At 41.0% G+C, this 11,514-nt stretch overlaps 1 long non-coding RNA gene across 1 annotated transcript; it reads right to left on the bottom strand.

Annotated features, from left to right (window-relative positions):
• Positions 1-7,711: 7,711 nt before the first annotated feature.
• Positions 7,712-8,022, bottom strand: LOC104102461 (uncharacterized). Its single transcript, XR_011412681.1, has 2 exons — positions 7,875-8,022; positions 7,712-7,792 (listed from the first exon to the last, which is right to left on the bottom strand). It is a non-coding gene; the product is annotated as an uncharacterized lncRNA (long non-coding RNA).
• Positions 8,023-11,514: the final 3,492 nt, after the last annotated feature.

The following is an 11,514-nucleotide window of genomic DNA, read 5'->3' as shown; positions in this document are numbered from 1 at the left end:
GACCCTGATTATTTTTCGGACTGGTGCTTCGGTACCTGAATGATTTCCGCAGGTGCCTTCGTGAATTTCCCTCAAAACGTATTCGGTATCTCCTGGTCCCAAACATATCGCGATCGGTCCATCAAACGTTCTTCTGACTAAGGTTCCATCCTCAGACAAACTAAATCGGGCTGCCTTCGTACGTAGGACCCTCGATTCCTTTGGATTTAAGGGCAATTTTCCTGTTTTCAGATATTTTATGTATTTGTTTGTCCAATCCCATGTTAGGCTCATTGTGTTTATTTTGGCATGGCCCTTTTCGACTACATGTTTCATTAGTTGTACGACTTCCCCTGAATTGAGCTCATTCTCTTCTACCGACGACCCCAAATTAGCGAGGGCATCAGCCTCATTGTTTTGATCTCGAGGCACGTGTTGTAGAGTCCATTCCTTGAACCGGTGTAGTGTGACCTGTAATTTATCTAGGTATATCTGCATTCCTTCTTTTCTTTCCTCGAAGGTCCCATTAACTTCGTTTACCACAAGGAGTGAATCACACTTAGCTTCGATCACCTCCGCCCCCAAGGTTTTGGCTAGTTCGAGACCTGCAATCATGGCCTCATATTCGGCCTCATTGTTAGTCAATCTTATAGTTCTAATAGATTATCTAACTATATTACCTTTTGGTGGTTTTAACACGATGCCAAGTTTGGACCCCTTCGCGTTCGAGGACCCATCTGTAAAGAGGGCCCAGATTCCCGAAGAAGTCCCCGAGTTTAATAATAAATCTCTTTCGACTTTGGGTACCACCGCCGGCGTAAAATCGGCCACACAGTCTATAGAATTTGGGATTTAATGGCGGTTCGGGGTTGATATTCAATGTCGTACCCGCTGACCTCAATGACCCACTTGGCTAACCGTCCCAAGAGTTCGGGTTTATGCATTATATTTCTCAATGGGTAAGTAGTCACAACACGTATAGGGTGGCACTGAAAATACGGTTTCATTTTCCTAGAGGCGCTTAGCAAGGAAAACGCCAATTTCTCTAGGTGAGGGTATCTAGTTTCGGCCTCACCTAAAGTTCTGCTAACATAGTAAATTGGGAATTGCGTACATTTTTCTTCTCGGGACAGGACTCCACTTACCACGATCTCCGAGACCGCCAAATATAGGTATAGTTGTTCGTCTATCTTTGGCGTGTGGAGCAGCGACGGGCTCGATAGATATTGCTTGATATCTTTCAAGGCCCGTTGGCATTCCGGAGTCCATGAGAAGTTACTCTTTTTCTTTAATAATGAGAAGAATCGGTGACTTTTATCGGAGGACCTCGAGATGAATCGCCCCAGGATGGCTATGCGCTCGGTTAGCCTCTGCATGGCCTTTACGTTATCTACGACCGTGATATCTTTAATGACTTTGATCTTATCGGGGTTAATCTCGATTCCCCAGGTGGATATCATAAATCCGAGGAATTTACCCAATCCAACTCCGAACGTACATTTCTCCGGGTTCAAATTCATGTTATATTTTTTCAATACGTTGAAGGTTTCCTGCAAGTGTTTTAAATAGTCCTCTGCTCACAGGGACTTAACCAACATATCGTCAATGTAAACTTCCATTGATTTTCCTATTTGTTCTTCGAACATCCGGTTTACTAGGCCAACAAGTATCACCATCGTTTTTTTAACCCGAATGGCATTACGTTATAACAGTATGTGCCGTATTTAGTGATAAATGAGGTTTTTTCTTGATCATCCGGGTTCATCCGTATTGGGTTGTACCCAGAGTAGGCATCGAGAAACTAAGGATCTCGTGGCCGGTCGTGGCATCGATCATGCTATCGATGTTGGGAAAGGGGAATGAGTCCTTGGGACATGCTCTATTCAAATCCTTATAGTCTATACACATTCTTAATTTATCCCCTTTCTTGGGAACTACCACTACGTTCGCTAACCAATTCGGGTATTTAACTTCCCGAACGGACCCTATTTTAAGGAGTTTAGATACCTCGTCCTTGATGAAAGCATGCTTGATCTCGGACTGAGGCCTCATCTTCTGCTTGACCGGGTGGAACTTTGGATGCAAGCTTAGCTTGTGAGTGGTTATTTCCAGTGGTATCCCTGTCATATCAAGGTGGGACCAAGCAAAACAATCTTTGTTAGCTATAAGAAATTGAATGAGTTTTTCCTGAGCTTGGGGTTTAACCCCGTGCCCAGGTATACCTTTAGATCGGGCAAGTGTTCATTTAGTATGACTTGCTCCAGTTCTTCGACCGTTGATTTTGTAGTGTTGGAATCATCGTGGTTATGAAAGACCTGGGGACTCCATAGTCGTCACCCTCGTCTATTCCCCGCTTCTCCGATTCTGTCGAGGTTGGTATCGGTGATTTCTATTTGGCCCCATTTTTTTATCATCGGATCCGTACCCTTAGATATCGAGAGAGTGGATATCGAGATCACCTCATCGACTGCGAATATCCCCCTTGCGACCGGTTGTTCCCCGCACACTGTTTTGGTTCCTTCGGGTGTCAGGAATTTCAGCACCTGGTGTAATGTCGAGGGTATTGCTCTCATGTTATGAATCCTTGGCCTTCCAAGAAAAGCGTTGTATCTCATGTCCCCTTCGATTACATAGAACTTGGTTTCCTAAATGGTTCCGATGACGTTTCCCGGTAATGTTATTTCCCCTTTAGTGGTCTCACAAGCCATATTGAACCCGTTTAGGATTCGGACTGCAGGTACGATCTGACCTTGTAGGCCGAGTTATTCCACGACCCTCGGTATATTGATGTTGGCCGAGCTACCTAGATCAATCAACATACGTTTAATTCAATATTTATCTATGAGTATCAATATTACCAGTGCACATCATTGTGGGACTGTGTGATCCCCTCTGCGTCTTTGTCATTGAATGACAAGGTCCATTCCGGTAGGTAATCTCGAGTCCATTTTTTCCTTGTGATGGAAAGTTTGGTGCGCTTCAACATCGGTCCCTAGGGAATGTCGACCCTACCGATGATCATATTTATGACGTGCTAAGGTTCTTCTGGTTCGGTTCGTTTATTCGAATCTCTGTTCCTGAAATAGTTCTTGGCCAGATCACTGAGGAATTCTCGGAGATGCTCGTTGTTGAACAGCCGGGCTACCTCTTCCCTTAATTATCGACAGTCTTCCGTTCTGTGACCGTGAGTGACGTGATATTTGCATATAAAGTTAGGATCCCTTTGGGCTGGATCAGACTGCAAAGGTCGAGGCCATTTGGTATCTTTGATGTGTCTGATGGCGGACACGATAGAAGAGGCATCGAAGCTGAAATTATACTCTAATAGCCTCGGTGCTTCTTTCGGCCCGATGGGCCTGTCAAAGCTGTTTTTGCCCATGAGTCCTCGGTTGTTCAGTCCTCGGTCATTCCTTCTTTCATTTCCCATAGGGTTTTTCCCGAATCCACTGCTTCTCCGGTCCCTATTGTATGGTTGATACCGATCCCGGTTTGATCTAGGTTCATGATTAGTGTCTCTGTTGACTCGGTCAGTGATCCTGACGGGTGTACGGATCTGGAAGGGCTCCCGAGTTGGTCATCTTCGACCCTGATTTTTGATTGATATTGGTTATGGACGCCGGTCCAAGTGATGGTTGGATATTCTACCAAGTTCTGTTTCAACTGTTGTGAAGCCAATGAGCTTCGAATGAGAAACGAACTCTCTGAGCATCTCGTTATCCCTCTGCTTTACTTTGAAAAGGTCTGACTTCCTCGTCTCGACCTTTATAGCACCGGCGTGTACTTTTACGAAGGAATCTGCAAGCATAGCAAACAAGTCAACAGCATTAGGAGGAAGGTTGTGGTACCATATCATAGCTCCCTTTAATAGTGTCTCTCAGAATTTTTTCAACAAGACAGACTCGATCTCATCATCTTCCAAGTCGTTCCCTTTGATGACGCATGTATAAAGGGTTACATGCTCGTTTGGGTCGGTCGTTCCGTTGTACTTAGGAATTTCGGGCATTCAAAACTTTTTGAGGATCGGCTTCGGAGCCACGCTCGGGGGAAAAAGGTCTTTAAATAAATTTTTTGGAATCCAGGCCCTTCAATATCGGGGGTGCTCTTGGAATTTGGTCGACCCTGGAGTTGGAGGTTTAATAGAAAAATATAAAAGCATAATTTTTTTGGTCCTTTCCTTTGTTCTTCATTTTTTCCCTTTCCACGTGAGGTAGTTGATGTCGTAGTACCTTTTCCAGACTAATCAATTAACCTTCCCTCGCTATTGTTACAATTTTTTTTTTTTGAGATATTGGAATGCTGATATTATTAAGACTAATAAGCAATATTCATATTACATTCTGTAGTGATGCCACTTAGGGCATTTTCATTTTCAAGTTCATCCAACTTATCACATACATTATCTGAAATTAACCTAACAAAGTATGTTCTACCTTTGTCTTCTAGGAATTGGGTTTCCCCAAAATGGGATGGAATTGCAAATCTCAAAGCTTGATTTAGTCTGGGTACCTTGGAAGCTTCCTTTGCCAAAACATGAGATACTCGATTTGCTTGTCTAAAGCTATGTTTGACCACCGCCTGTTTTAGCTGAAACATCAGGCACCTGCATTCACATATAATAGTATTGTACGTTGGACATAGCATGCTATCGTTACAAGTTACAATCCTATAAATCTCCATAACTTCTTTATCTTTTTTTCATATAGTGTGATCTTAGAAGTAACTATATTCCGAAAAAGGCTCAAATTTTAAAAGCTAGCTAAATAAAGTGACTTTTAATTGAAGTTAAATATTTATAGAATCAGAAATTCTAGAAATATTTAACTTTAATAATTAATAGTGTGAACACTGGTAAGAGGTTGTTTGATAGTTCAAGTATTACTTGAGTCCAAAAATGATCAGTGGTTTAAATGAGAATTAATATTAGACACTAATAATATTTAGTTACTCCCATTTGGAAAGTATCATAAATCCATTATCTATACTTTTCATTTGAAGACCAGTCTGATTAAATTCCTAGAATTGTCACGATGATGGTATGTTGACATAATTTAAACTCATGACATAAAGCATAAGAATTAATGTTCTTTCCATACTTTCATTTGTACCATTTTCTTTTTCTTGGAATCTTTTGGTTACAACAATAATATGCATATCTTTATTATCAAAATGACATGCAAAAATCTATTTCATTTAAAAAGTGGTCCTGCTCAAAGAATTAGTAAGTCATTAACACTAATGAGTAGTATAAATAAGATTTAGTGATCGCACAAAGGTTGAAAGATTATTAGATCAACTTTATTTTCTTTCAACTTTAACTCTTAATCAATGGCATCTGGGAGTCAAGGTCCTAAGCCAAAGTACGGACTTAAAGAGTAAGTTTCCACTTTTCTTTATATTTGTTCTTTCATGTTCCTTCATTTGTGCTATTTATCCTAAAATTTTATTAGGCTCACAATCTTTTTTCTTTTTTGTTTTCTTAATTAGCTATAGGAGAGACAAGGGTACACTTCGTCTTCATAATGCACAAATCTTCTATCAAAATGAGCTACTACGTGAAAGGCTTAATCATGTAGTTTGTCCTCATTGTAGTCCCAAGTTATATGAAGAAATCATAGGGAAAAAAATTTTACTAGCAAAAATGCGCAAGGAGATTGCCGAAATGGAGAAATGGGTAAATTTTTATTAGAACATTTTTCTTCATTGAATTTTGGTGATTATAATAAATTAAAATTGTGTGTTATATAGCTATAATTGAGTTTCAAGTTTCTTTTGCATATCGAGGTCTGGTCAGATATCATCAATTATCATTTGAAGAAAAACAACGTTAAAGGAAATGCTTTCCCCTAGAATCTTTTTGGGAATATATGTCATATGCTCATAGTTTTATGGAGACGGAAAATATTATATTTTATTGCAATAATTCTAAAGTACAATGATTGTAACTCTCTGAAGGATAAGTTATTATACTTTTATGAGTTACTCAATTATAGGAAAAACAAATTATGATGACTTGGTACTATGGTTATTATTATTTTTTCCTGCCCTCTTATCTCTTGTTAGTCTAATTATTTGCTTTTATAATGGTATCTATGTTTGCTATTGTTGCTTTTTCTAAAGTTTGATTGCTTCAACGAAAAGAAGCATTTGTTCTGTTATCCCCGGTATATACATATAGCTTAAACATAACTCTAAATTATTATTTTTGAAATGATAGTATTCCGGCTGGTTTAAACGCACGTCGGTACTCATCCATTTAATATATGATCCTTCTTACCCGTACATATGCGGGCAATGTTGTTTAGGCATATAAAATATATTCAATTAATATTGCCTTTGCTAGAATTCAAACTTTGCTTTTATAAGTTAGACCTTCAACTCTTGGTGACCAAAGAGAGGGGCTATTCTTCTTCCATGGAGACAAAAATCATTTGTTTTACTCACTGAATTCTTCGTTCGGGGGATACTATCATTTGCTCTGTTTACCCTCTAAATCGGGTAACAATTAAATTTGTTAGTGGTTTAAAGGATATGCGGATTAACTTGATACTGAACGATAAATTAGATTGCAATTGAAATAAATAACGATAAATTAACTGCAAATCACACGGATTGGGTAATTTCGGCCTAGGAAAGCTGACCACCCTTGAGTCGAATGTACTTTGATTGACACCAAGATAACAAAGAATTTAGAGGATAATAGTAATGTATTGCTTATGAGTGTATGTTACAATGTCTTTCATGAATTGTGAGACCCCTTTTATATATTAGGGGAACCTACTTTTAAGGTATTATTTTATTATTTCATAAAAGGTAAAAGGGTCGTTGATTTGTTGACCGTTGGTCCCTTTTTTGGTATGTTCCGTGATTTTCGTCGTAATGCCCGGTTAGTTACGAAAATTTCGAACCCATGTCGGATAAGCTGACAATATATTCCTTGAGACTGTTATGAACGAGACCGGTTATGACCTTGATAAACTCGAAGGCAAGTCTGGTGGTTCCGATGGCTAATTCGGTAAGGCAGGAACTGATCTTCGGGATTTTATCACCATCTCTCGATCCCAAATTGTCGTGTGGGATGCTCGGTCAAATCCTGAATTCGATTTTACCCGTATACATGCTCGTTAGCAATCTAGTCCAAAGCTAGAATCACGATAGGACAACTTCTCAGTTCATTCCATCCTCTCAGTCAAGCCAGATGCAAATGAAATAGTTGCTCCCACTCCGACAAGATTATTCTCCTTTTATCCCATTTTGTGTGACACAAATTGATTAGATACGAAATTCAAAATATTTGTTTGACTAATATGTTTAAATATTCCCTAAATTTCATTTTATGCCGGTAATAGGAAGTTTAAAATTTAAAACTAAACTAAATGTGTAATTATTTTAAAAATACTCATAAAAAGAAAGAATGCGACATAAAATAAAACAAAAGAAGTAAATGGCAGCGAAAGAAATATAGAAGCGATAGTTGGTGTGAAAGAAAAACATGGTACTGATGCGCTAAAGGGAATAAGTTTTCTTTTTATTTCTAGCTATGTCACAGCCACAAGAATGCTCATGTGAGATTTTTGCCATGCTTAATTTGGTGCAAGAGAACATCCTCTTCCTCCACCTTACTTGAGGCTCTTACCTACATCAATTACGAAACTGTATTTGACATCCTTCTTTATTAACCTTTCGAGTGCCTCATTGGCATACTGAATTGGGACTATCTCAATTTCTGGATAAATTTTGTTGGAAGCACAGAAATCCAGCATTTCTTGTATCTGCTTCGTTCCACCAGTTACACTCCCAACAATGCTCTTCATACCTGTCACACATGAGTCATTTTAGTTGAGGACAAAATATCGAACACAGACTTCAAATTGTGAGCAGGATTAGAAGATAAATACCGAGAACTAGGTTTCCCAGAGTAAATTTCACTTCAGTTGGGAAGCCAAGCAGAACAAGAATGCCAGCCGTCTTTAGCAGCGACAAGTATGGATCAAATGGAATATCACCAGAAGCCGTGTTAATCATGAAGTCAAACGACTTAATCAAGGCATTTAATGTGTGTCAGACGGTGGTCGGCCATTATCGAAATTGAACCGCCATTGCTATACCTATAAATAACCCTTTTTTTCACTTTTAATCACTTTTACACCTTCAAACTCTAAAATTTCTAACTTCTTTCTCACACTTTCTGAATTCACTCGCAAATATGTGATTCTTCTCTGCAAAACCTTTCTTCAAAAACACCAAATCTTTGTTACCTCCTTCTATTCTCGATCTATAAATCCAAAAAATGGCGAAAATATCAAAAACCATTCCTCAGAAAGAAAAAGCTTCTTCTTCACAGCTTGCCGCCGACAAAACACCGGCGGAGCCACAGCCTGAGGAATGCATTGACTTCTGCCGTCAATACCAAATAACCCTAGGCCAGATCCATCCTTCTTTTTTGCGGATCGTTATTTTGATCCGTTACTTCGTGAACAAAATCGAGGGGATGTCTTTCACCCTCGACTATCTCATCCGATTGTATTATCCTCGCCTTTTTCGAGGCGGGTTGATAAAACTTCAGTGTCGGGCTACCAAGGTTCTGTTCTTTAGTATAGACGAGGAAAGGGATCGAGGCTGGATGGGCAGGTTCATTCGAGTAAAGACTTCAGATCTGATTCTGACTGAAAAGATGTCTTTTCCCGAGGAATGGAACATAAATCGTAAGTGTAATTCTGTTGTTATCTCCTACTATTTTGCCCCTTCATTCCTTTTCTCACCGATATCCCCCTTTTGTGATGCAGCGGTTCCTTGGATGCCCGGTGCAGTCCCCGATCTCAAGAACTGGGTACTGGATTTAGCTTCGACCTCCACATACGCTGAGTGTTTGTGGCTTGATTTGTCGAAGGGCTAATAGGAGGCCAAAAATCATGGTGAGCCTCTTTCTCGTATCTTTGGTAGTTCGAACGGGATGCTTTTCATATACTTGAATCAATTTTCCTGTATGTAGGTGTGAGAAAGATGCGGTTTTGAGGCCCTCATCTGTCGAGTAAGAGGCTTCGGCATCTGATCCAAACCTGGTGAAGGATAATAAGAGAAAAAGGGCATGCGCCTCCGAAGATCCAAAACCAAAGAAGAGGATGGCTTGTAAGCTGAGGAAGAATGCCATTCCTTTGACCGTAGAATCAGTTCTGCATCTAAGGGATGAAGATGATGAAGAAGAAGAAAATGACGGGTCCGTGCTGGTGGCCCGAATGAAGAAAACCATCGATGCCCCAAAGGCAGTTGAATCGATGGTGATTTATAGAGCTCTGCCTCAGACTGAGGAGGTATCGGAGGAAGGTTCGAGAAGAGTCCCCAAATCATTAGGGATTGAGTATGCTTCCCATCGAAGTCAACAAATGGTGGGTATGTAGGAAAGGGCCAGTCCTGATGCTCTCCGAACTGAGGAGAACGCCCCAAGAGAGTCGCTTGGGGCAATAGTGATCGGGGACTCCCCCACTCTTCCTGCCTTTTCCGAAGGGGCGATTCGGGAAGCCTAAGCTTTGGGGGCACTCGAGATGAGCCGATCTCATGAAAGGGAGGACCCCTTCTGTGATTTGTTTACTGGAGTCGAGGACGTTGCTGGCCATAGTGATGTGTCAGGCCTTTTCTGCAAAGTGCAGCAAGCTCTGAATCGGGTAAGATTTAACTCTCTTAGTTGATATTACTTTTATGTTTGCTATTCTTTTCTCACTTCTTTTCTTCTTTCTTCGCAAGCCGTGGCGATTCATCGATAAGCATGTTCTCGGTCTCGAGCTGAGCGTGCATCGGTTTGAGGCCGACCTTCAATGGGTTACGGAGGAGAGGAACGCCCTCAGACTCCTTTTCGGGCAAAGAGAAGAAGAAATCAAAGGCATTAAAGCTGAGTTGGACAAGGCTCATCAAGACTAGACCGACCTGACCGAGTAGGTAATGATAATATTAAGAACTCATGGGCTTGATTCAGGATCAGAGGGTAATATTTTGATCTCACAGCTGCAGCAGAAACTCGAGACGATCGGGCAGCTTCGTGAGGAAGTTGATATAATAAGGGCGTAGACCATGGGATGGAAAGATGGCATGGATCGTCTTGCTGTAGAAAAGGACACTGTTCGGGCCCAATTGTCATCGACTGCAAGCCAACTTCAAGGCATGAAGGAGAAGAGCTCGGTTCAAGCGAGAATAATTAAGGAACTCGAGGCTCGGCTGGCCTCCGAACTTTCCAAGCCCAAATCTAATGCCGAAAAAAGCAAAGTCCTATGCGGATGCATTAGTGGTCATTTATCGGGAGGATGCTGGAGCTGCTCAGGTACAAGAAAGAGAGGCAGCCAAGACCGCCAATACTCGAGCACATTGGGTTGCTGAATTTGCTAAATGCCGATCTCGGAGGGAGACCCTCGAATCGATCCATGCTCGAGGTTTTGATCTCACCGAAGAGATAAAAAGAGCAAAATAGCTTGAAGCCTAAGCTGAAGCCTTGACTTCCAATGATGATGATGGTGATGATGGGAGCAAGAGTGGGTCCGAGAGTGGGGAGGAGCCCGATGGAGAAGAGACTGCCCCCATAGATAACCAAGAAACTTAGCCCTTAGTTTTCATTTTGGTTTTTTGTGCAGCGTCCTGTTCGGACATTGCAAATATTCTTGTATATATAAAGATCTTTTCTTTTCCTGACTCACCTCCGTTTTATTCTCTGCCTTGAGAAGATTTTGTTTTATTCATGCCTTATGAAGGTTTTCATAAGGCTTTAGGCAATTTGATTGAATTTGGATCTTGTAGCCTTTATAACTGAGTGAGTGCTTGCTCAAACTCAAAATAAGATAGCCCATAGGCTTAGTAGTCGAGTGAGCGATTCGAACTCGTGGTAATGTAGCTCGTTGGCTTAATGGTCGAGTGAGTGATTGCTTAAACTCGAGATAAGGTAGCCCGTAGGCTTAGTAGTCGAGTGAGTGATTCGATCTCGAAATAATGTTGTCCGTAGGCTTAATGGTCGAGTGAGTGTTTGCTCGAACTCAAAATAAGGTAGCCCGTAGGCTTAGTAGTCGAGTGAGCGATTCGAACTCGTGGTAATGTAGCTCGTAGGCCTAATGGTCGAGTGAATGATTGCTTAAACTCGAATAAGGTAGCCCGAAGGCTTAGTAGTCGAGTGAGTGATTCGAATTTGAAATAATGTAGCCCGTAGGCTTAATGGTCGAGTGAGTGTTTGCTCGAACTCGAAATAAGGTAGCCCGTAGGCTTAGTAGTCGAGTGAGTGATTCGAACTCGAAATAATATAGCCCGTAGGCTTAGTAGTCTAGTGAGTGATTCGAACTCGAAATAATGTAGCCCGTAGGCTTAATGGTCGAGTGAGTGTTTGCTCGAACTCGAAATAAGGTAGCCCTTAGGCTTAGTAGTCGAGTGAATGATTCGAACTCGAAATAATGTAGCCGGTAGGCTTAATGGTCGAGTGAGTGTTTGCTCGAACTCGAAATAAGGTAGCCCATAGGCTTAATAGTCGAGTGAGTGATTCGAACTCGAAATAATGTAGCCCGTAGG

Source organism: Nicotiana tomentosiformis, chromosome 12, assembly GCF_000390325.3.
Source record: "Nicotiana tomentosiformis chromosome 12, ASM39032v3, whole genome shotgun sequence".
NCBI lineage: Eukaryota > Viridiplantae > Streptophyta > Magnoliopsida > Solanales > Solanaceae > Nicotiana > Nicotiana tomentosiformis.
This window is presented reverse-complemented; position numbering and strand designations above follow the sequence as displayed.